Genomic DNA, 26,304 nt, shown 5'->3' with positions numbered 1-26,304 from the left:
ATATTGGGATTCATATTAAAAATAATCCAAAATACAGGAATTAGAATCGTACGAATAAGAGTTGTCTTTCGATTACTTTCGATTATTAATTGGAATAAACACAAATTAAATAGAACTAGATGAAGAAATAGAATTGGGACATGACACTATGTAATTTATATTTGGAATTGATATCTATATATATATATGAAGATAATAATACAGATTGATATATATTAAATTAACCTATATCTTCAGGCAATAAACTTTATTCAGTACAATGACAATACTAGATTGTATGGTAGAAAGAAAAATATGAATCCTTCTTTCTACCATACTATCATCTCTCATAGAATGCTACTTATCCTATTTGGTTCATTTCATTCATTTAATACACGAAATTGGAATCTTTTTCGTTTTATTTATTTTCTTCAATCATTGATAAGAACTAAAAAGTCAAGTTTAATTCAAATTAATTGCTCTGACTTACTGTTTTGACATATATTATAAGTAAAAAAGAAGTAGGAACAAGATGAACAATGCAGTAGCAATAAATGCAAAAATATTGACTTCCATAATTTCATCGTTTCATTTTCTTTAATTAGCAATAACTCAGGATTTAATCCCATAGAGATGATAAATCTTTCGTTTGTAAATTCAATGGGATGAATTATGTCTCGATGTAATCGAGTCAGATCAATATCATAAATAAGAATATCTGGGCTATCAAATCGATTCATCATAAAAAATTGAATAGTATAACATAGGAAGATCTTTTATCCATACCGACTTCAAAGGTTGATTCTTGATCCAATTAGAAATTACTTATATTAATTTAAATTTTGATTTATCATTCTTTTCCATTCTTTTTTTTCTATAACTTACCACCTTCCTTGTACAATCATCTGATGAAGTATCATCTAACCGCCTTTACATTTACCTTACCATTGATTTTAACCAAACCTAAACAAACAATCGAAATGAAAAAAATGAGGAATCCGATTGGGAATGAAATTTGATTATTTATACTCCCTTTCACACAAAAATGGAGAGACGAATTGATGTATTTTTGTTATTTTATTGGATTTAGATTCATCAGGACTAATAGGGCTTGAACCCGCAGCTTTCGCCTTGACAGGGTGGTGCTCTAACCAATTGAACTACAATCCCAAGGAAATAACGTAATAAAATAAAGTGTACAGTATATCTGTTATTAATGATTTCATTCAAACACTTTCGATTTAGATTTTCAATTAGAATTGTCATGTTGGAACAGAGAAGTGAGTGATATATTTCTATCCATACGGATATGGGCTTTAGGGAAAGCGGCGTGGATTACTAATAATCTTTTTGTTATTTCCAAATCAATTGGATAATCAATCTTTCAATGGAAAAGTTTGTTTTTCTTTATTTTACTATTGTCCTTAACCTTCACACTTACCGATCCTGATATGAATCTAGATCATTAGAAAATTCCAAATTTGTTGGAAAAAAAATAAATTAAATAGAGTAACTAAATAGTGGCAGAGATATATAAAAAACTTTTACTATTTTGCTATTGGGATCGAGCATTTGATGAAAACAACAAATGGGTTATATCATGGTAGATTGGCGAATTATTGGGCATAGCTGGATTTGAATTAGCGTAGACATATTGCCAACGAATTTACAGTTCGTCCCCTTTAACTGCTCGACCCAGGACAGGAAGAAGCAATTTCATGCTTATTGATAGTCCACGATCAACTTCCTTTCATAGTACTTACCCCCAGGAGAAGTATAATTCCCACTACCTCCTTGCAAGAAAGATGTCCTGAACCACTAGATGATGGGGGCATACTTGCCCAACCGCCACTATACTATGCCCATAGTATGAATAGTTTTTTGAAATTGTCAATATACAATATAATAGAATGGGAATGGTATGACTTAATATAAAGGATAGCACTTTCCAGTGAGTAATTGGTCTACTAGAAAGGGGAATTAAACCCATTCTTACGCTTTCATTCGATGATTTACTCATTATTAAGATCAGGCGGGCATATTTCTACCTCACACTAAGATAGGGAATCCAAATAAAAAAAATGATAAGTTATTGATTTTTTTTCTCTAAATTTTTTTTCGTTCAGAGGACAAGTCGAATTTCTTTATCAATGATTGCTTCTATAAAATATTTCAAAGCTATGATAAATTGGTAGGTATATGTATCATTCAAATGAATTTTGCTATAATGGAAAATAATGGAAAGAAATTAGGTTTGGCCATTCTAAAAAATAATTCATTGCATTGATATTTATCAAATCCAATATCAATAGACCTTTTTTTTACCTACACTTACTAGTATATTCTATACTCACTAGGTAAATCAAATTTCAGCCCAAAAATCCATAGTCTTATATATATTTCTGTAGACATTCCTGAAAATTTCAGCCCAAAAATCCATTTGCAACCTGAGATATAAGATAAAGAGTGGAACCATGTTGCTGGAAATTATGAATCCAGCAGCATAGGCATTTCAAGCATAACATTCCTACTCTTTTGTGCATAATTGCCTATACTTTTGCATACATAACTTAGGCACAAAACATTATCAAAATATATCTTACATCAATTAAAAACATACAAAAAAATATAAACTCATAAAAGGAAAGGATTTGATACCAAGGTGTGCATGCTAGCCTATGACATGCACCATGAAGTGGCAAAATTGCCACACTTCAACACTCCTCCTTGGCAAATTTGTATGAGACATTGAGAAGTCCTCTCAATATCTCAAATCTCTTCTTTCCCAATGGCTTGGTGAAGATATCCGCCAAGTTCTCCTTGGAAGTCACATACTCCAACTTCACTTCACCATTTGCTTCAAATTCCCTTAAGGAATGATACTTGACCGGTACGTGCTTGGTCTTCCCATGTTGGACTGGATTTTGTGCAATTGCTATTGCTGAAGTATTGTCACACAATATTACCATGGCTTCCTCTTGCTTCAAGCTCAAGTCCTCCAATAATTTCCTAAGCCAAATACCTTGATTAGCACAACTTGAGCAAGCAATATACTCGGCTTCCGCGGTGCTTTGTGCAACGGTTTGTTGCTTCTTGGAATTCCATAAGAAAGGACCATTTCCAATAGTGTAAATGTAGCCTAATGTGCTCTTGCTATCATCCAAAGAACCAACCCAATCACTATCACTATAACCAAGCAAAGCTTCATTCATGCCATCCTTGTACCATATACCAAAATCACTTGTACCTTTCAAATACCTTAGGATTATTTTTGCACAACTAAGATGATTTTGTGATGGACTATGCATAAATCTTGACAAAACAGCCACACTAAACATGATATCATGTCCTTGGCTTTTTCTCTTTCTTCCAAGCAAGGGAAACGTGTGGAACTTCATGATAAGCTTATTTGGCATCCTAAAAAGCATATTGAAGCTGATTTGGAGCTCAAATTGGTCAAATATTGGTCAAAGTCAACTTAGTCAAAAAGCTAGTATGTTAGTTTTTGATACGAACCTAGGACGACTTGCTCCTAAACCCGTATTATATTAACCCTGATCTTTAATTAAGTTCAAGTTATAATGGACTGGACCTCAACCCCTAACCAACCTATGGTTAGAAACCTTGGTATAATGTAGATGCCACAATAGGGGATGGAAAACCTATTGATAAGTCAAACTAAAACTACAAATTCTCTAATGGTGTTTTAGGTGTTCTCTAAGAACAAAGAGATAATTAATCTCACAAGTATTTTTTTTAGTCAAATCAAAGTTTTATTCTTATTGATAAATAAGCCTTTAAATAGGCTTTGAAAGAAACAAAATAAACCCTAAAAACCTTATGTAAAACTGGCGACACACGTAAAGAAACCTAGTTGGCCGAAACTATACTTCCTTTCCTAATCTAAGTTTGATTAATTAATTCCTTTATATTAAATTAGGAATTAATTAATTTGTAATGGAAAGAATAAAATAAAAACCTTCCTAAAGTTATTTTTCCAGAAAATAAATAAATAAAAGCCAAAAAGTAATGGTAGTTTCCTAAAACAAAAAGTAAAAACAAATTAGGAAACTAAAAATGCTTGCAAGGTTTCGGGTTCATCCTCCAAGTCCTCCTCCTCTTGCTTGGCTTCATCCTCACTTTCTTCACTTTCTGATTCTAGCTCACATTGCCCTTTAACGCTATGATTCTTCTATTTGAGCATTGGCTAGCGATGTGTCCTTGGTGCTTGGACAGATTTGATTCTAGTTTCCTTCCTTGGCCGATTTGAACTTTCTTCTTTGACTTTTGGCTTTGGCTTGTTTTCATAGATGGGATTGTTCCTCCAGCCACTTGAATTGGACCTTCCACTGTTGGAAACACCTCCAAACCATGATCTTACACCCCTCCTCTTGAATTGATGCTCTAATTTAATAGCCACATGCAACATCTCCTTCAATTCCACATATTGTTGTAATTCTAGTTGATTAGCTATGTCATGATTCAAAACACCAAGAAACCTTGCCATGGTTGCTTCCCTATCTTCATTCAAGTTCAATCTCATCATAAGCATCTCCATCTCCTTGTAATAATCCTCCACAGATCCATGTCCTTGAGATAAAGATTGAAGTCTTTGATGCAGCGACCTATGATAGTGTGATGGTACGAATCGCTTCCTCATGGCTCCTTTCATTTGTCGCCATGTAGTAATCAAGTCATCACCAACTCTCCTTGAGGTGTTTTGCTCATTGGTCCATCATTGGAGTGCATAATGGCCAAACTCCATTGCTGCCAATTTCACCTTCTTAGCCTCTGAACAATTATGGCGGTCAAATATCATCTCCATCTTTTCTTCCCACTCCAAATATGCTTCGGGGTCATTTTTTCCCATGAATGGTGGGATGTTGATCTTGATATTGCTAAGATTGCCATCTATTTCTTCCTTCCTATATCTTCAATGGTCAGCTCTATCTTGGACAGCAAAAGTTTCGTCCATACCTTCCTCAAAGTCTCCACCGAATGGCTCCTCATCAAATTCCTCTCTCGGTCTCTGGCGACCTCTTCGTCCTCCATGGAATTCTTGCCTATTTCTTGTGTTCGAAATTCCTTGGGAAACTTCTAGCCTTCCCATCCTTTGATTCACATGCTCAACTTGAGCACTAACCCGCTGTATTGACTCCAAAACAGCTCTCATGTCCACTTGGTCTCCGCTCCAGATAGCTCGGACATTGCCATGGAATGCTACGAACTCTTCCTCATTGATCCTCAAGGGTGGATCTCCTCTTCTTATTCTAGAATCTGACATGTTAGTAAAATACTGCAAAAATAAAATAAATCCTCACATTATTCACTCCCTCATGTGTTTCACTTAAACAAGGTCTTGACACTCGTGTTTGCACACTAGGCAATACCGAAAGAATCCAACAAATCCTAATTTTTCGGCTTTCTAGACTAGAAAACACAAAATAATGGGAAAACGTTGGAATTTTTGAAAACTGCACCAGATGGTAGTAGATTATGAGTTCAAGAATAAAATTCCAGAAAAAGAAATTCAAATATGAACAAGAATCAAATTGAACAAAACTATAGAATAGTTGTTGGTTGTTGTTCTTTGTAATTCAAGTTTTGTATCAAATCCTTTAACTGATTTTAATCCAAATAATTTAAGCATCCAAAATCAAAATATCCAGCAGTAAAAATAATTCCCCAGCAACTCAAATATTGGATAACTAATCAAAAAGCCAGCAGCTCCAACAAATTTCCAGCAAACAAATCAAACTCCAACAAACCGAAATATTTTTATTTTTATTTTTATTTTTTTATTCGGCTTTCCCTTTTTTCTTTTTTTTCACTCGCAGAACATAAACAACTGCAGTAGCAAGAATAATTACCAAAATTGCAATTCAAACTCGTAATAATCACCAAACCCGTGACAAGAACAAAAGTGCAGTTTTTTTTTTTTTTTTTAAGTTGTTGCCGCAAGTCACCTTTTGTTTTTTTTATTTTTTTTGGTTTAAATATATGAATGCAAATATTTAAGACTAAAACAGCAAAGAAAAAATCCATAAAAAAAAAAAATTACCAAGAACAAATATGAAAATCAACCAACAAACAATGAAACAAAGATATGGTAAAACAAAGAAACCTAATTCAACTAGGAATGAGTTTTTGTTTTTTTTTTTTTTTTTTTTAAAGAGATGCTGAGCGTGTATGGGATAGATGCAACCTTAACCTAATGCTAAAATTGCAGAATAACACAAAAACAAATAAAGCAAATAAAGATAGATCAAAGCTGAACAAAATTTAGCTCTGATACCAAATGATACGAACTTAGGATGATCTGCTCCTAAACCCGTATTATATTAGCCCAGATCTTTAATTAAGTTCAAGTTCTAATGGAATGGAACTCAACCCCTAACCAACCTGTGATTAGAAACCTTGGTATGATGTAGACGCCACAATAGGGGATGGAAAACCTATTGATAAGTCAAGCTAAAACAACCAATTCTCTAATGGTGTTTTAGGTGTTCTCTAAGAACAAAGAGATAATTAATCTCACAAGTATTTTTTTTTAGTAAAATCAAAGTTTTATTCTTATTGATAAATAAGCCTTTAAATAGGCTTTGAAAGAAACAAAATAAACCCTAAAAACCCTAGTTAAAACCGGCCACGCACATAAAGAAACCTAGTTGGCCGAAAGTATACTTCCTTTCCTAATCTAAGTTTGATTAATTAATTCCTTTATATTAAATTAGGAATTAATTAATTTACAATGGAAAGAATAAAATAAAAACCTTCCTAAATTTATTTGTCCAGAAAATAAATAAATAAAAGCCAAAAAGTAATGGTAGTTTCCTAAAACAAAAAGTAAAAACAAATTAGGAAACTAAAAATGCTAGCCTTTTTGATTAAGTTGACTTTGATCAATCTTTGACCTCTTTGAGCTCCAAATCAGCTTCTAGATGCATTTTAGGATGCCAAATAAGCTGAATATGAAGGTCCACACATTGCCCATGCTTGGAAAAATAAGAAAAGGCTAATACAGTAAAATACAGTAAATCCAGCAAGCAATACAGCAAATTCGGCCAAATTGTTGATGCTGTCCATACAAGCCCTTTTTGTTTGCATTTGAGGCTGATTTAACTTGATTCCATGACCTCTTAGGCATATGTATTGAACCCATAAAGCATTGGAACCATTTCATGCTTCTCAGACTCCAAAAATGTACCAAAACTGTGACCTGGGTCCGTATCAGCTTCCACCACTTGGATGCTTAGAATAGGCTTTGTATCTTCAAGTGTGGACAAGCTCTATTGAGATTGATTACCCCCTGTATAAATACTCCCAGTTTGTCCTTAAATCTCTTAATTTGAGCTTTTGTGATTGGCCTAGTCTTCTTCCGTGTCGAGTAAGCACCTCAATGGGTTATCGGTTGAGCGGGCTTGGGCAGAATCACATCAGTTTCCTATTTTGATTCTACTTTTGGTTTTAGGAAATTATCATTACTTTTTGGTTTTAATTTATTTATTCAATGGAAAAATAAGTTTAGGAAAGTTAATATTTTGTTATTTTCATTTTAAATTAATTAATTCCTAATTCAAAATAAATGAATTAATTAATGCAAATTAGATTAGGAAAGGAGTGAGAATTTCGGCCACCATCGGAAACTACTTTGTGTGGCCGATTTTCCCTTTGTTTTTAGGGTTTTATTTTATGACCTTGTAGCCTATTTAAAGGTTTATTTTTAAATAATAATTAAGCTTGAATTATACATAGAAAATTATTTTGTAAGATTTAATTCTCTTTTGTTCACTTTGAACACCTAAAACACCATTAGTGAATGAGTATTATAGTTTGACTTATCAATAGGCCTTCCATCACCTATTGTGGCATCTCCATTATATACCAAGGTTTCTAATCACAGGTTGGTTAGGGGTCAAGGTGACCATTAGAACTTGAACATAATTAGATCTGAGCTAATATAATAGGGTTAAGGAGCAGGTTGTCCTAGGTTCGTATCAATTTTAATTTATTATGAGCCCAAAGATGCATTCAAAAAGTTCTTGCCAATAACCATGCCTACTAAATAGAAACATTAGACTAAAAGCCCATACAAAATGATTACCTCAGAAAAAAATGCCATATGAAGATAACGACGAACGATAGGACTGAATTACCTGGGATGCCTGTGCCCATAAGAAATCGCAGAGCCACCCATTAATCGTAATGGAACTTTGTAGAAAGTTGCCTCTTGTGATATGAGTTACCACTATCACTTATACTACCTAAACATCTGACTGCATTTTCTAACTAAAATGGAATATTACTATTGAAATTGAATTATACATCTAGAACAGCCTTAAGAAGACATGATCCCAAGCGGATACTTGACATGTCTCAACCCCCCCTTCTAGGCCCATCACAAGGGAAACAAAAACAAAGATTTACTTTATTTGGTATTAAGCGTGGACTACAAGCTAATAGAACACCTTTCAGAAGTATCAATACCCTCACATTAATTGTAAATGCATGAATGTGATGTACCAAAAAATCAACGGTTCCTAATGGAATAGGTAACAAAGAAACCTTGCCACCAACGGCCACTAAATCACCACCCCCCAAGTTAAACTGGTACTTGTTGTTGAACCAGGGGCCGTTGCGCTAGGTGCTAAAGCATGGGTGTTTTGTATCCATTCAGTAAAGACGAGTTGTAATTGTGTATCAGTATCTGAAAACATATCTTGGGGATGCCCTAAAACGCTTATAGTATCATTATGAATATACTAACCAAAACTGTGAAAGCCTAAAAATATAAATACCCAGTTGAGATGTGATATGATTCCATCGCGATGTTTAAGGACACGATCTAATAGACCATTGTATTGAGTAGTTGGATCGTAGTCTTTTACCATAGAAATGGGTACATGCATAGCAGCACCAACTATGAGAAATTCACCAATCCACACGTGATATGTGAGCAATGAAAGTTGTGTACCATAGTTGGTAGCTAGATATGGATAAGGAGGCATCGAATACACATGGTTAGCTACAACAATGGTTATAGAGCCCAACATAGCTAGGTTAATAGATAGTTAAGTGTGCCATGATGTTGTTAAGATCTCATATAGACCTTTATGACCCTAGCTGGTAAATGGGCCTTTATGAGCCTCTAGAATATCTTTTATGCCATGACCAATGCCCCAGTTGGTCCTATACATGTGACCTACTATTAGGAAAGAATGGCAATAGCTAAATGATGGTGTGCTATATCGGTCAGCCATAGACCCTTGGTTATTGGATCTAATCCTCCATGAAAGGTAAGAAATTTTGCATATTTTAACCAATTTAAGGTGAAAACAATGGTTGCTCCGCCAGCAAAACTGCGATAAAGTTGAGCCAAAAGATCCTGATTTAAGATAAATTCATGAGGAAGTGGAATCTCTTTAGGATCCACTCCAGCATTAATTGATTAATTGGTAAAGATACATGTACTTAATGCCCTGCCCAAGAAAGAGACCCAAGTCCTAGTAGCCTTGCCAAATGATGATTCAACATAGATTCTACATCTTGGAACCAAGCCAAGTTTGGAGCCGCTTTGTGATAATGGAACTAACTAGCAAAAACCAATAAGCCTGCAAAAACCAATGCACCAATTGTAGTACAATAGAGCTATAATTCACTACTTATTCCAGATGCTTGCCAAAGCTAAAAAAACTAGAGGTTATTTGTATTCCTCAGAAACCACCGCCTACATCACCATTCAATATTTCTTGACCCACTATTGGCCAAACCACCATGGCACTGGGCCCAATGTGAGTAGGATCGCTTAGTCATGCTTCATAATTGGAAAAACAAGCACCGTGGAAATACATACCACTCAGCCAAAGAAAAATGATGGAGAGTTGGCTTAAATGGGCACTAAATACTTTTCGAGAGATCTCCTCCAAATCATTGGTATGGCTATCAAAATCACAAGCATCAGCATGTAGGTTCCAGATCCAAGTGATAGTATCTGGTCCTTTAGCTATTGTTCTTGAGAAATGACCTAGCCTGGCCCATTCCTCGAAAGAAGTTTTGATGATCCCTATCTACCAAAATTTTAACTTCTGGTTCCGGTGAACGAATAATCATTAAGTCCTCCCCTTTTTGGACAACACATACAAGGAGACCCACCAATAGTTATGTAATTAGTGAACCTATAAAAGATGTTTAGACTTAGTTTTTAATCTTCTATCTCCCATCTATCTATTTTCTTTAGTTATTCATCATCTGGAAATGGATATGGGGTAAGTGTTCGGATCTATTATGACATAGCTAGGGGGCACTTAATGGACCTTTTTAATCTTATAAAATCTTTTTGAGGGGCTTTGAATTGATGCAATTCTTTTTTCTACAACCTAATGTATTCATATCTTAATTAGAAGTTCCTAAACGAAGGCACTTTACATCTTACATAGAATATATTACTATTACTCTATTCCAAACCATGTGACCAGTCATTAGTCATTACTATGAGACTTGCTAGTATTTATATTTAGTCATCCGAAGGTCTCTTTTACTTTTATTAGTTATTATTATTAATAGTAGAAAAGAAATATATTTTCTAACTTATTTGTATATCGTTTATCCCTATGAAATAATAGACGAAATAGAACGATCTTAGAAAGAGAAGGGATATGATGAAATTTTTTCATTGGGTTCTTCCCAGAGGAATGATCCATTTTATTTGACTGATAGAGACAACAAAAAATTCATAAACAATTCATTATAATAAATAAAAAATAGTTAGAATAAAATGTGTTCTCATTCGAAACGCCTTGTGATCTTCAACCAATTTTACGCTTCAATATAGCTCCAAGGAGTAAGCACTATACCTTGTTTCCAATACTTCGTAGTTTGGACAAACCATGCCTCCGCAATTTCAAAATCTCCTTGTCGAATGGCCTGTTCTCCCCAGTTGGAGTAAGCAGGTAAATTCCTTCCCTTAAAACCGTACTTGAGAGTTTCCGACCTCATATCTCTCAGCAGTCAAATTCTTTTAGTATCTCCTTTTTTTAATCTACCATATATAATTGAATAAGATTTCTAATGGATCTATCCCATTTTTTTCTCTCGAGTTAGCCAAAAGAGGTTATGAGTTTCAAACTTTAATTTTGCTTAATGATTTAATCAGTTTTATCTTTTCTCCCACCTTCATAAAGCATAAGTATTTCCACTATCATTAGAATTTTATAAAAGGTAATTATCTCGGTTTCATATATAAATTTATATAGAATCTTTGAAAAATAATTTCTTCATAAGAAGGAAAAGACTTACTATCGTTGGGATCTGATGCTACACCGCTGCTCAATACCTTAGGGGATCAACTATATCACATAAATGGATTCCTAAATTTTATCTCATATCATGACATACGTAAGCAGTTGTTATTGTATTGGCCAGAATCTCGCGAATTGATCTTTGTAGCACTTCCTTTTCAATTAGACCCTTTATCCATAGAATAAAGTATCTAGGCATAAAATTTAGTCATATTTCCACTTCCATGAAGTGCATTTCTTTACTGCAACTGATATACATATGTAGAAAGCCTTTTTTTTCTAGTATTCGTTAATGGATTGGCTCTTTCTTTCCCTTCTATAGTGGAGATAGTCACGCGTAATGATAGATCACAGCCATATTATTAAAAGCTTGTGGTAAGAATGGGTTCCGATCTAGTGCCCAAAAATAATATTCCAAAGCTTTCCTATGTTCTCCGTTCCTTGTGTGGATAAGGCCTATGTTATAGAGTATATAACTTTGATTATAGGGATTGATTTCTAATAGCATAGCTTCATAATAATTCTATAAAGCTTCTCCATAATTTCCTTCGGATTTGATGCGAATCCGTCCGTGCCCGCATAACCGACAGCCAGCTGGGTTGCTGACTCGATACTGATGAAGACCGGGCTGATCACTAGGGCTCAAGCTAAAAGGTTAGGGACCAATTTGCTGCCTTTATCTAAGGGATAATTCATTCTCAATAGCATTTGTCCATATCCAAGGATCCAAGACCTATTTTGGGCATACAAGTGATGGAAGCCAATAAGGACACGGGTAGCAATTTTTGTGCATTCATGGAGTTCGAGCAGCAAGAAATGGTTCCAAATCTTTATGGATTCAAAAAAACAAAATCATTAAGACATCATGGGAACAAGTCAAGGTAGAAGTAAAACCAACTTTTACAGACTTGTATGAACAACTTCAAAAAGTTGATCGAAAATTGTTGTATTGCTTGCTGGCTTTACTGTATTTTGTTGAGTTGGCTTTTTCTCTTTCTTCCAAGCAAGGGCAACGTGTGGGACTCCATAATAAGCTTATTTTCATCCTAAAAGGCCTGTTGAAGTTGATTTGGAGCTCAAATTGGTCAAAGATTGATCAAAGTCAACTTAGTCAAAAAGCTAGTATTTTAGTTTCCTAATTTGATTCTACTTTTTATTTTAGGAAATTACCATCACTTTTTTATTTTTATTTATTTATTTTCTGGAAAAATAAGTTTATGAAATTTATTATTTTATTATTTTCATTGTAAATTAGTTAATTCCTAATTCAAAATAAAGGAATTAATTAATCCAAATTAGATTAGGAAAGGAGGAAACTTTCTGCCATATTAGGATTCTTCATTGCATGGCTTATTTTTCCTTTTTCATTAGCCTGTAAAAGGGCTTATTTTATACGAAGAACACACCATGAATAATATTCAGAATTTATTTTATGAGATTGAATTTCTCTTTGTTCTTTTGAGCACCTAAAACACCATTAGTGAATGAGTGTTTTAGTTTGACTTATCAATAAGAATTCCATCACCTATTGTGATGTCTTTTATATACCAAGGTTTCTAATCATAGGTTGATTAGGGGTTGAGGTGACCATTAGAACTTGAACATAATTAGATCTGGGCTAATATAATACGGGTTTAGGTATAGGTCATCCTAGGTTCGTATCAGGATTGAGCCAACATCCATTACGACCGTCATTCGATTCAAAGAATCTTCGTTTCAGAATCGTACATGAGATTTTTATCTCATTCAGCTCCTCCTTTATATGCATAATGAGAATAATACATGGAATCTACAAAGATTGAAATGAAACAGTCTCATTTTTAACTTGTAACCAAGAGGGGCTTTTTCTTTCATGTTTTAAGAAAGATGAGTTTTGGCCTGTTTTAATTTATATATAAATAAAAAACCTATAAATAAATAAAAATTCACTAAACTTATCGGATGGACTAACTTCTCATTGATGTATTGTTTCATCGGGATCCAATCCAAATCACGATATAATTTTCTTGTTCCTGAACGGTCTTCTTCAACCTTTTTTAGGTTTAGGCTTTACTCCAAGTAAATATCTGCTCGATTTGTATTTGCACATATAGGAAAAATGCCTCAATACCACATCCTTTCGCTACAACTTCCTTTTTTTCTTTTTATTCCATGTCTCCCGCTAAATAGTAAATATTTAATGCATTATTCACATTACTCGATTGATTAACATTTTGAGATCATTATTATATATCATCATTATATATTATAAGTGGAAAATCTCTATAAATAGAATATGATATAAGTGGTAATCACAGATATATTACCAATTGGTTTTTTTTTTCTAAACAGAGCCAGTATATTAATATTATATTTCATTTTTTTGGTCTAACCAAGCCAACCATGAATTATAAATTATAATAATTAAGAAGCTTAATCAGTATACCCCCCTAAAAAATAGATTGAATTGCACTTCATTATATTTCATGCTCCAAATTTTTGATGATTCAATCAACCTTTCTTGGGCCAAAGAGAGGATATCTCGATCAGGTAAGAGAATGGGGAAATACCATATGACCAAATATATCTGACAAGTCGCACTATGCGTCAATCCACGATGTATCTTCCTCTCCAGGGTTTTAAAAAGGAACTTTTGAAGCATCAATAAGCATTAAATGAGATAAAAATTAATAACCATAGCTCACTTTGATGTGAAAGTGTAACAATGTATTTATTGTCTTAATAATATTTTTCTTTGTCCTATTTTATCCATAGATGTAATAAGTTTATAAAAAAAGAAGACAGAAATACTAAAGGAAAATTCTTTTAAATAGGTCCTTTGAATGATGAAAAAAAATAAATAAATGCAGTCACTCATATAAAAGGTATCAACCTCTTACCATTGCATATTGGTACTTATCGGGTGTAGAATAGATATGCTTCATTTTGTTCCTACAAACAAAATTGTTCCATAATTACTAAAATAATAGAACAAATATTAATCCTTTCCCCGAGATAATCCACTCAAAAGGGAAGATCTATAGTATAGTTTTTTTTAAGTGCAATAAAGCTACATAGTGTTTATTTTTCGTTGATAGAGAGGTACTTCCATGGGTTGCCTTGGTATCATGTTCATACCGTCGTATTGAACGATCTTGGTCGTTTGCTTGCTGTCCATATAATGCATACATCTCTAGTTGTTGGTTGGGCCGATTCGATGGCTCTATACGAATTAGCGGTTATTGATCCCTCTGACCTTGTTCTGGATCCAACGTGGAGAACAAGGGATGTTTATTATACCCTTCATGGGGCGGTTGGAGTACCATAGGAAGGATTATAACGAATCTGGGTATTTGGAGTTACGAAGGCATGGCCGGTGCACATATTGTGTTTTCTGGCTTACGCTTTTGGCAGCTATTTGCCACTGGGTGTATTGGGATCTAGAAATATTTTATGATGAACGTACAGGAAAACCCTCTTTGGATTTGTCCAAAATCTTTGGAATTCATTTATTTCTTTAAGGGATGGCTTGCTTTGGTTTTGGTGCATTTCATGTAACGGGATTGTATGGTCCGGGAATATGGGTACCCAATCCTTATGGACTAACCATAAAGGTACAATCTGTAAATTTAGCATGGGGTGTGGAAGGTTTTGATCCTTTTGTTCCGGGAGGAATAGCCTCTCATCATATTGTAGCAGGGACCTTGGGCATATTGGCGGGTCTATTCCATCTATACAAAGGATTATGTATGGGAAATATTGAAACCATCCTTTCTAGTAGTATCACTGCTGTCTTTTTTGCAGCTTTTGTTGTTGTTGGAACTCTGTGGTATGGTTCGGCGACTACCTCAATACAATTGTTTGGTCTCTTTTGTTATCAAGGATACTTTCAATAAGAAATATATCGACAAGTTGGTGCTCGGCTAGCCAAAAATCAAAGTTTATCCGAAGCTTGGCTTAAAATTCCTAAAAAATTAGCTTTTTATGATTACATCGGCAATAATCCAACAAAAGGGGATGAAATTGCTATTGGGTGGTTAGGACACCCTATTTATAGAGATAAAGAGGGTCGTGAACTTTTTGTACGTTGTATGCCTACTTTTTTTGAAACATTTTCGGTTATTTTGGTAGATGGAGATAGAATTGTTAGAGCCTATGTTTCTTTTAGAAGGGTAGAATCGAAATACAGTGTCAAGCAAGTAGGTGTAACTATTGAGTTCTATGGCGGCGAACTCAATGGAGCTAGTTATAGTGATCCCGCTACTGTGAAAAAATATGCTAAATGTGCTCAGTTGGGTAAAATATTTGAATTAGATCGTGCTACTTTGAAATATGACGGTGTTTTTCGTAGCAGTCCGAGGGGTTGGTTTACTTTTTGACATGCTTCATTTGCTTTGTTCTTTTTCTTTTGCCACATTTGGCATGGTGCTAGAACCTTGTTCGGAGATGTTTTTGCTGGTATTGACCCCGATTTGGATGCTCAAGTAGAATTTGGAGCATTCCAAAAACTTGGAGATCCAACTACAAGAAGACAAGTAATCTTATAGAATGTTGTTTTGTTATTTTTCATTTTTAGTTTTTTGAGTAGGATACCAGACAAATACTGATTTGAATCGGTACCTTTTCTTTGACTCTTGCTCTTTCTTTATATGGGAGACAATCCCAAATAAATAGGTATGAAATCTATAATAGTATGTAAAACACGATCGAATCTATGGAAGCATTGGTGTATACATTCCTCTTGGTCTCAACTTTAGGAATCATTTTTTTCGCTATCTTTTTTTGTGAACCACCTAAAGTTCCAACTAAAAGGTGAAATGATTTTTCATTATCTCAATTGAAAGTAATAAGCCTCCTAATATTGAGAGGCTCATTACTTCAACTAGTCTCTGTGCTCCTTGAATGGATCTCTTAGTTGTTGAGAGGGTTGCCCAAAATCAGTATATAAGGCGTACCCAGTAAAACTTACAAGTAAACCCGATATAAAGATGGCAACTAGGGTTTCTATTTCCATTATTATATAGTTTCAATACCACAATGGGTCTATGATAAGATCATTTATTTACAAATGGTATACAAAGTCAACAGATCTCAATGAATATAAAATACGATTTATGGCTACACAAACCGTTGAGAGTATTTCTAGATTTGGTCCAAGACGAACTGCTATAGGGAGTTTATTGAAATCATTGAATTCAAAATACGGTAAAGTAGCTCCTGGGTGGGGAACTACTCCTTTGATAAGTATCGCAATGGCCCTTTTTGTGGTATTCCTATCTATTATTTTGGAGATTTATAATTCTTCCATTTTATTTGATGGAATTGGAATGAATTAGATTCACAAGAACTAGTAACTAGCTTTTCAATACAAAGTGAATCATTAAGGTCTCTGATTTTTATCCCATTCTATTTTGGTAGTTCGATTGTGAAATTTCTTTGTTTCTATAGTCTCGAAATATGAGTGGGTGGCTTATTATAATTGATCCTGTGGATAGTACAGAGAATGCATCTATCATCTTGATAGAGATGGTTTTACTTTGTCAGATATTCATTCTAGTATTTGAACCACAGAATATAGGAAATAGATTCCAAAGTATTATTAGCACTATGATTCATCCTTAATATTCAAACCACGAGTCCAGACTTCCTTTTTTTTTTTTTTTTTCAAAAATTTAGATTTAACAATTATAAATTGAAATATTTTTATTATTTCAAACTTCTTTACGCTTATTTTGATCAAAGGACAAAGGTGTCGTTGGATTTTTATTCATTCTAGTTAGTTATTGAATAAGTGATAATCGAATAGTTCTTACTCAAGGAGTTTTTAGAATTAATTTCTAAAGAAAGAGTTTTATTGAATCATTGTGGTTCTGGTATGAATCTGGGGTTTTAACCGATTCATAGGGTCTTAGCAAGAGAATTCCTATCAATATCAATAATAAAGAAAACCGTATTTAAAGGTGCATTACACACAATAAAAAAAACTATAAAATAGGTAAAAAGAAGATTCAAGAGGCCTATAATCATCACCACAAAGACAAATGAGCTGACTTGAATAAGAGGATTAAGAAGTTTCGAACTTAACTTTCTATTACACATATCCGGTAGAACTAGTATTTTGGTGTTTCTGTTTGAGCCATACTAGATTAAATTCTCATATACGATTCTTTGGGGGGGGGGTGTCTGCTCTGTTCACCTATCCCAATAAAATCTGTGATTGGTTTGAAGAACGTCCTAAGATTAAGGCACTTGCAGATGATATAACTAGTATAAATGTTCTTCCTCATGTCAACATTTTTTATTGTCTAAGTAGAATTACACTTTTTATTACCGTCCGACCGTTACGGAGGCCTTTGCTTCTATTCAATATATAATGACTGAAGCTAACATTGGTTGGTTAAATCGATCAGTTCATTGATGGTCGGCTAGTGTGATGGTCCTCATGATGATCCCACACGTATTTCGTGTGTATCTCACCGGCAGCTTTAAAAAGCCCCATGAATTTACTTGGGTTACAGGTGTGATTTTGGGTGTATTGACCGCGTCTTTTAGTGTAACTGGTTATTCCTTACCTTGGGACCAAATTGGTTATTGGGTAGTAAAAATTCTAACAGGTGTGCTAGAAGCTATTCCTATAATAGGATCACCCTTGGTAGAGTTATTATGCTGAAGTGCTAGTGTGGGACAATCCACTTTGACTCGGTTTTATAGTTTACACACTTTTGTATTACCTCTTCTTACTGCTGTATTCATGTTAATGCACTTCCTCATGATATGTAAGCAAGGGATTTTTGGCCCTTTATAATATAATGTAATGTAATTTATAATGTAAATAATATAAAAATTATATTATATTATAGCTATTTTAAATCAATCATTTATCAATTAGGGTAGGACCAATAGTATTTCATTGCTGCAAATATGTCTTATTTAAACAAATAAGACATGTGCTTGGATATTTCTCTTCAACTCCGTAAAGATGTAATAATGTATTATTTTAATTTTTTTGACACTCATAGTTGAAGTGAATTTTTCGAAGATAAAATGGATTATGGGAGTGTGCGACTTGAACTATTGATTGGGCCATGCAGAATATAAGCCCTATACAGAGGTATAGGCTGGTTTGTTTGAAGAGAATCTTTTCTACGATCAGACTCGATCATGTCTTGTATGAATAGGCTCCGTGAGGTCCAGTAGAAAGAATAAGTGGAGTGATGTGACATAATCCCGAAGTATGGAAATGTATTCATTTCCTTTGCATTGACTCGATTTATTATACTATCGGAGTGAAACAAGGGATCAAAAGAAGAATAAGAAGAATAGGGGCTAAACTAGATTGGTAACAAGTAAATCCTTTGTATGTGAAAAGTTTTAATATTCTTGGGGATAAAATCCAATTGCAAGATCTTAGACGACCCAAAAAGCACTTGATCATGATTTGTGAGCCCACTTGGGTTTTGAACATTTATCTCTAAGAACTGAATTCCTTATAATGGATGGTTGTTGAAACTCTAAAAAAGGAAATTTGGTAAATTTTTTCTTACTCTTACATAGAATCTTTCATATAGGTGTGGATACAATATCAATTTTTTTTATTTTTTATATGGATCTATTTGGTTTGTTTGATTCTAGCTCGAGCCGGATGATTAAAAATTATCATGTCCAGTTCTTTTGAGGGATGGATCTAGAATAATTTATCTATCCTAATAACAAAAAAAAAAAAAAAAATAAACTTACTTGAACGATCTATGCCAAAATGTTTCATTTTCATAAGGTCTTCTTCACTGTTATTCAAAAGGTCTAATAATGTATATATATTGGACCTTTTAAGGCAATTGTAGATCTTCGGGTGCAATTCTAATTGGTCAATAAAAATAGATTTCAATGCTATTACGCTTTGATTTTTATGTGGTTTAGCCAATCTATCATGAAAAGTAAAAGGGGCAAAGTAACTTTGTGTTGGTTTTTTTCTAAATCAAATTTTTCTTCTTCTGCATATAAAAAGGAAAAAATAAATCAATCAAATTTCGGGAAGCCTCATGAAGTGCTTCCTTAGGAGTTAAACTTCCATTTTGTCCATATTTCAAGAAAAAATATCTCTTGTTTTTAGTTCCCATTTGCATAAGAATGAATACTATGATTGGCATTTCGAACAGGCATGAATACAGCATCTATAGGATAACCTCCATCTTGAAAGTTATTTGGCATTTTTATATGATACCCGTGATGCCTTTCAAGTTGTAATTCAATACACAAATTAATTGGTTCCATTAAGTTCGCTATAGCTTGTGTATTATCAACGATTTCCACCGAAGGTGGTGAGATGATGTCTTGAGTAGTTACATATCGGGGACCTTTGACACAAATAGACGCATCATGAGTTCCAGAAAGGTTACGTCTCTATACAATTTCTTTCAACTCACTAAAATTTCATGTACAGATTCTTGAATACCCACTATGGCATTCAAGAATCTGTATATACCTTGACCCACTACTATTTGAATAGCATTTCCCACTGTGGTTTGAGCGGCAAATGGTGACCCTTGTCTTGTACCCCTGAATATACAAGTACCGGTAGAAGACCATGAATTACTCGATCCCTTACATCCGTAATAGTCACAATAGAATTGTTGACACTTGCTTGAACATGAATAACTCCCTTCCGTATTCTACGCTCATTTTTACGTGAACCAATATGTCTATGCTTATGTGAGCCAGTTCTTGTTATAGGTTTTTCCATATTTTATCATCTCATAAACAGAAGTCAGAGATATATGGATATATCCATTTCATGTCAAAATGGATCCTTTATTTTTATTTCTGTATTTATACAACGGTTCCTTTAGACTTATAGAGTCCCTTTTTGTTTAGAAAGATTATCATTGAATTTGTCTATGTCTCAGGTTGGAATAAATTACTATAATTCATCCCCGTCTATGGATCAGTCAACATTTTTCATAAATTTTATGCGTAAAGGCTATTATTTTCATATTTATCATTCCTTAACTTAATTATAACTTTCTTTTTTAGAAGAAAATAAGTTGCTTCAAATTTTTAACATCGAATTGTATACCCCAAAAATGAATGTTGAAATTGAAAAAACCATCTAATCATTGGAATCTTTTTTCGGAGTCTATAAACTATACGTCTGCTGGTTGAATCAAAACGACTTGCTTCATTTTTGCTTTGATTTCCTCATCGTATACGTATAAAAAACCTACTTATAATCATTTTTGAAACATAATCTAGAATTAGATTTTCATTATCTAAATGAATTCAGGCAATACCATTGGGCAGTTATGCAGTAATTCAACCTTCATGAATCTTTTTTTTTTTCTTTCATTTTAGGTCAAACTCCTTGAGGTATAAACTAATACGGGGGGGGGGGGTGATATTAGAAAACCACCCTCTCTTTTCTTTTTTTTTTTTTTTCACAAATATGAAAGTTCTGCATGTAATTCACATATCAAAAGGATTACCATATATAACATAAAAGTTCTCCACTAATTTCTTTTAATTGAGCCCTTTGCCGTAATTATATGAAAAAATCACAATCCCCATTCCCCTTAAAATTCTAGGAATTCGTTGATAGTTAGAATATATTCGTAGACCGGGTCGACTAATCCATTTTAAATTTAAAACAGCTTTATATGGTCCTTTCCTGTTCCTTCTATGTCGTAAGGTTAAAACCAAAAAATCTTTGCTATTTTCTTGCTGTTCCAGCATGTTTTCAATAAAATCTTCGCGTAAAAGGATTTTAACAATGTTTTCAATAATGTCAGTAGATGGTATTCGAACTGTTCTTTTTTTATTCATGTCAGCATTTCATATAGAGGTTATTATGTTAGCAATAGTGTCTTTATTCGTGATAAACTCAGATTATTGTTGTACTTGAATTTTGATATAATCAAAATGCTCTTTTTCAATTTTTCTTTATTTTTTACTTATGAATTCTTAAAGGCATATACGTGAGACACAACCAATCTACTACTAATAATAAATCTCAATTTACTAAATAATCTTAATCAGTTTCAGTTAAATACTCAGTTAAATATTAGAACTATATTAATTATATTAATTATGTCATAGTGAAATTATAATACTTCGGGTGCTAATGAAACTATTTTAGTGAAATTTAACTGTCTTAATTCCTAGCGATTGCACCAAAAATTCAGGTTCCTTTTGGATTTCCTTCTTGTTCAATAACACCCACAACATTTTCATCATATCATATGATCATATTGTTCTCAAGTTTAAGTTCTTTACGAGTATGTACAATTACAGCTCTGATCACTTTTGATCGTTCTAGAGGTGAATTTGGTACTGATTCCTTGATTACAACAATAATAACATCACCAATATGAGCATATCGTTGATTACTAGCTTTTGTGATTCGAATACACATTAATTCTCGAGCTTCGCTGTTATCCGCTACATTCAAATGGCTTTGGAGTTGAATCATTTTTTTTTTTCTGTTTTTTCAATTAACACAAAGGGTGAAGTAAAAAAAAAAAATGTTGTTTGTTCAAAACAAGAAAGGAAACCTGCAATTGTTTTTTTTTTTCTTCATCCAATAAGCCTTTTCTTTTGGTTCTATGTTCGTATACCGAAATAATGAATTGACTTCGTATGCTGCTAGTGAAATAGCCTTTCTGGCTATATTTTCTGCTACTCTGCTCATTTCATAAAGTATTCTACCGGGTTTGACGATAGCTACCCAATATTCGAGAGATCCTTTCCTCAAACCTGTATGGGTTTCTGTAGGTCTTATTGTAACCGGTTTGTCTAGAAATATACATACCCATACTTTCCCACCACGGTGGACATTTCGTGTCATTGCTCACTGACTGGCTTCAATTTGTCGAGATGTGATCCAAGCGGGTTCAAGCACTGGAAGAGCATATCTATCGAAGCAAATATGATTACCTTGATAAGATATTCCTTTCATTCTTCCTCTATGATGTTTACGGAATCTCGTTCTTTTGGGTTATAGTTGATGGTTGTTTATTAATTCCATCTCTTCTACAGAACTGGACAAGAGAGTTTCTTCTCATACAGCTCCTCGCGATTGAAACGATTAAAAAACAATATCTATGTATTTAATGAATAATATACTGAAAAAATATATTGATTCATGAGATTTTTTGAAACTTCATCTAATCTATTAGAAATTTGTATATCTTGTTTTGATATCTAACTAAACATGGATTCGATTTATGGAGAATTTTTACTTAGAGATACATTTAGAGATAATAGTATAGATAAAGTAATTTTGTTATAAGGTTATAATGAACCTTTATTTTTTTTTTTTTTGCTTTTTATTATCATATCAGATCAACAAAAATTTAAAAATCCAATAAAATCAAAATTTTCGTAGGCGGATATTTACTCTTTCAATATTCAGTTGAAGGATTAGTCTATGACATGACCTTTCAAAATAAATGAATTGGTTTCTGGTTCATTCCGCCATCCTACCCAATGAATCATTATGATTCATTTTCGTATAATCTTATGTATTCACAGGTTCTATCATTCCCATCACTTCTCGATTAATGGTTAGGTCTGACTTCTACAACGAAGCCCCTAACGAAATTTGATTTGTTCTTGAGTCAATCCTCTCAGTATTTATTAGCTCGAGACTCTTGATTCTTTTTCTATGAACAAATTTGTATAATTATAGACCAATTAGTATTAATGGTTTATTACATTCCTCGTTATGAGATGAATCATAGACCTTACATATTGTACACATATATCATTGATATTTTTGTTTTTTCGCTCTTTCTCTCATCCTTCCATTTATTCACATATTTTTTTCTTTCTTTACAACTCATACTCAAATTAGTTTTTTCTTTTCCATTGTTTGTTTATGCAAAAAAGATTTCAGTTGCTACATTGATATGACCAATATATCGTATCTCGACCAGTTTTTTTAATCTAGATAACGCGAAACAATAAGCTTGTTATTAGTTCTATAATAGTTATTAGTTCACGATGAGCTGATTGTGACTTGAATCAAATCGATTTGTTTTTGAATTTCTGTACATGAAATTCCCTCGACAATATAAGATATTTTCATATTTTTTTGTACATAATTCTTGATACAGTTTTGTATTTTTTGATCTTCTTGTAGATCCTCCAAATAATCTTTTGGTTGTGTAAACCAAAGAGAATTATGACATTGGGTTTATGCCAAGTTTGAAACCAAGTGGATTTATTTTTTGTCCCATAATCCCCCGCTACTATACATATCATGACATGTCATATCGTTGTACCTTTTTTTTCATTCATTCATGTTTTTTTAAGCATAATATGGCATATTTTATTTGTATTTTTATTATAAAAAATATTTGTCATTTAACCTTAAAATTCTTCAAAGACATCTTTGTTTTTTAAATAGTCAATATAATAATGTACAGCTATATGTTTCAGTACAATAGTTATATAACAAGTGGGTCTTTTTATTGGATACCTCATCCCTGATCTTGAGGTTTTAATTTTTTCACAATAATGCCTTCCTTGACTTCCACTTTACTAATTTTTCACATTGCTTTGGTGAAATCTCTATTATGATTAGTATTTGGTGCTGTAGAAGAAACCAATTTTAAAATGGGAGAACATGCTTGATAAGGCATGACTTAGAGTATCAGAAGTGTTTCTTCATAAGAACACCCACGAGTCTGATCAATTAGTCTTTGCACTTTATGAGAGGTAGGGATCCGTATCAGGCTGGGATGCCGCTGTTAGTGTGGTACCTCTAGGGCTGGCTAGTCTTGACCCCTAAGGAGAGCTAAACGAATGCTCTTTGAATTGGTACCTAAACCCTAGTTAGTTTCTACCACCTATACTGCTTCCCCTGCTGATAGGTGATCAACGTAGACTAGTGTGTTTGCTATTGTCTTTGCCATAGTAGCGCCTCTGCTAGTTTGTTTGGATGATCCAACATGTGCTTCAATTGGTGTATACAAGATCCATTTCAATTGGAAAAGACTCATAATGAAATTGAAATTACTCAAACCCCATGCCAACATTTTATTCAATGTTTGGCCATCCAGCAAATGCTCGTTCTGTTGTCATGCAGAATAGGAAGCCTTTCTCTAATCTAATAGGGTGGATTCATTGGAAAGAAGATAGAACGGACTGGATCAAACAAAGAAAAAAAAAGAAATCGTCAAATTATGCACTAACTTGATGGAATGCATATATGAGGAACCATGACATTTTTGGGTTGTCACAAAAAAAGTTGAAAACTATAATTCGCAAGGAATTCCGTCCCATTGGGTTTGAGGAGGACCAGTGGATTCGATGGCAGTGCGCTAGGGAAAAGGCCAAGCTGTACAAGAATACCCGCATTAAAGTACCAAGTTCCACAAGCAAGCTATTATTCTGGTGATCTCCATTGAGGAGCATCAAACCCTAATGAAAGATCTCTCCTCATTAGCAATAGGTAATAAATTTCAAGCCACAAGAAGGGATCTCCCACTGAACGATAGGACTGTGAGTTCTTCCAGTTGGCATTCATTAGGGTAGGAGCATCTGGTTGATCTGCAACAAAATAGTTGTTTAGCGAATGACTCAACCTATGCATTCGGTATTTACACACTTTGAGATGTAAATCACGTAAAGATCACATCGAAAACTTACAACTCCCCCAATAAAAAATCCTTCAATTCTCAAATCAAAAGAGAATAGAATAAATCATACTGTCATACAATATCTTAATTGAATTATATGTAATGATCAATAAATTCAATTTAATTCTATATCGACACATATTAAAATTCTAGCAACAATCTATATATTTTATAGATATTTATACTGGAGTGATGAACGACCAATATCAATACTAGTATTTATTAGGGTCGAATACAAATGGGCGTGGCCAAGTGGTAAGGCAACGAGCTTTGGTCCCGCTATATGGAGGTTCGAATCCCTTTGTCCCAAAGCATGCCCAACCCATTATAGCATTATAATATGTATAATGCTATATATCAGAATAAAGATTGCCTTTTAAAATAAAACACCTTTTTGTTTAAGAGTATAAAATTGGATTGGAAAATTTTTATTGGTATTCTTAATAATTCTTCTCTTAATCATATCTTTTTCACAAAATGAATCGTGTTCAAATAACATGCATATATAATTGGATCCATTTGTGATCCACAAATGTTAAATATTTAACAGAAAATATCTATTATTCCTTTCAGTAACAATTTTTTAGTCTATATGTATAGGGTTCCCATATTATTGTTATTTCGATTCCAATTTTAGAAATTAGTAGAAAAAACAACAATTTTACCTTACACCAGTCTTTATCCACTAGTTCACTCAAAAAATAAATTGGATTTTTTAGCTATCTAGTTTTTTAATCATTGATGGTTTAATACAAATATGGATTTCTCTTAGGATGCTAAAATGTGGTCCTTACATTAAAATGTTATTAAAATAATGATCTTGAGTCCGGAAATCTTTCAATCACCAAAATCTTTTTGATGATTTCTTATAAGTTCGTAGTACTCGAAGAAGTGTGAAGTTGTTAAATTTATCCTATCACTATCAACTTACTTGAAGGTGCAGATTCAAAAAGAAATTTTTTATTTTATTCGTGGTATTTATATTTTATTATATTAAATAAATAAAATATATGTTAAAGTAAATATATGTATTGGGTGTTGGGGATTAAATTGAATTCGTTCTGAGACTTCGTCAGAACCTAGCCATTTATATTTCATATAGAAAGAAAAAGTATAGATTACTATGTACCGACCGAACCAATGACTATTCATGATTCCATAACTAAATAAATTACATACTGGTTCCAAACTAAAGGAAAGTTATGGTAAAACTTTGTTTAAAACAATGTGGTAGAAATCAACGTGCGACTTGAAGGATATGATCTGTTGTGGAGTCTTACATCCACCATTTTTTATTATACAGGAATTATAGAGGAATGAAAGTGCTCTTGACTCAACATCATTTTTTCTATTTCAATAAAACTCTCATTTATTTTTTTTGGGTGATGTAAATCGTACATGATGGAGCTCGAGTA

At 33.3% G+C, this 26,304-nt stretch overlaps 2 pseudogenes; one reads left to right on the top strand and one right to left on the bottom strand.

The window, feature by feature from the left end:
* Window positions 1-7,983: 7,983 nt before the first annotated feature.
* On the bottom strand, window positions 7,984-10,089 carry LOC132800069 (photosystem I P700 chlorophyll a apoprotein A1-like; annotated as a pseudogene).
* Window positions 10,090-14,472: 4,383 nt separating this feature from the next.
* LOC132799924 (photosystem II CP47 reaction center protein-like) lies at window positions 14,473-15,802 on the top strand (annotated as a pseudogene).
* The last annotated feature ends 10,502 nt before the right edge of the window (window positions 15,803-26,304 follow it).

This window comes from Ziziphus jujuba, chromosome 11 (genome assembly GCF_031755915.1).
Source record: "Ziziphus jujuba cultivar Dongzao chromosome 11, ASM3175591v1".
NCBI lineage: Eukaryota > Viridiplantae > Streptophyta > Magnoliopsida > Rosales > Rhamnaceae > Ziziphus > Ziziphus jujuba.
Note: the sequence above shows the minus strand (reverse complement) of the source record. Positions and strands in the feature narration are given on the sequence as shown.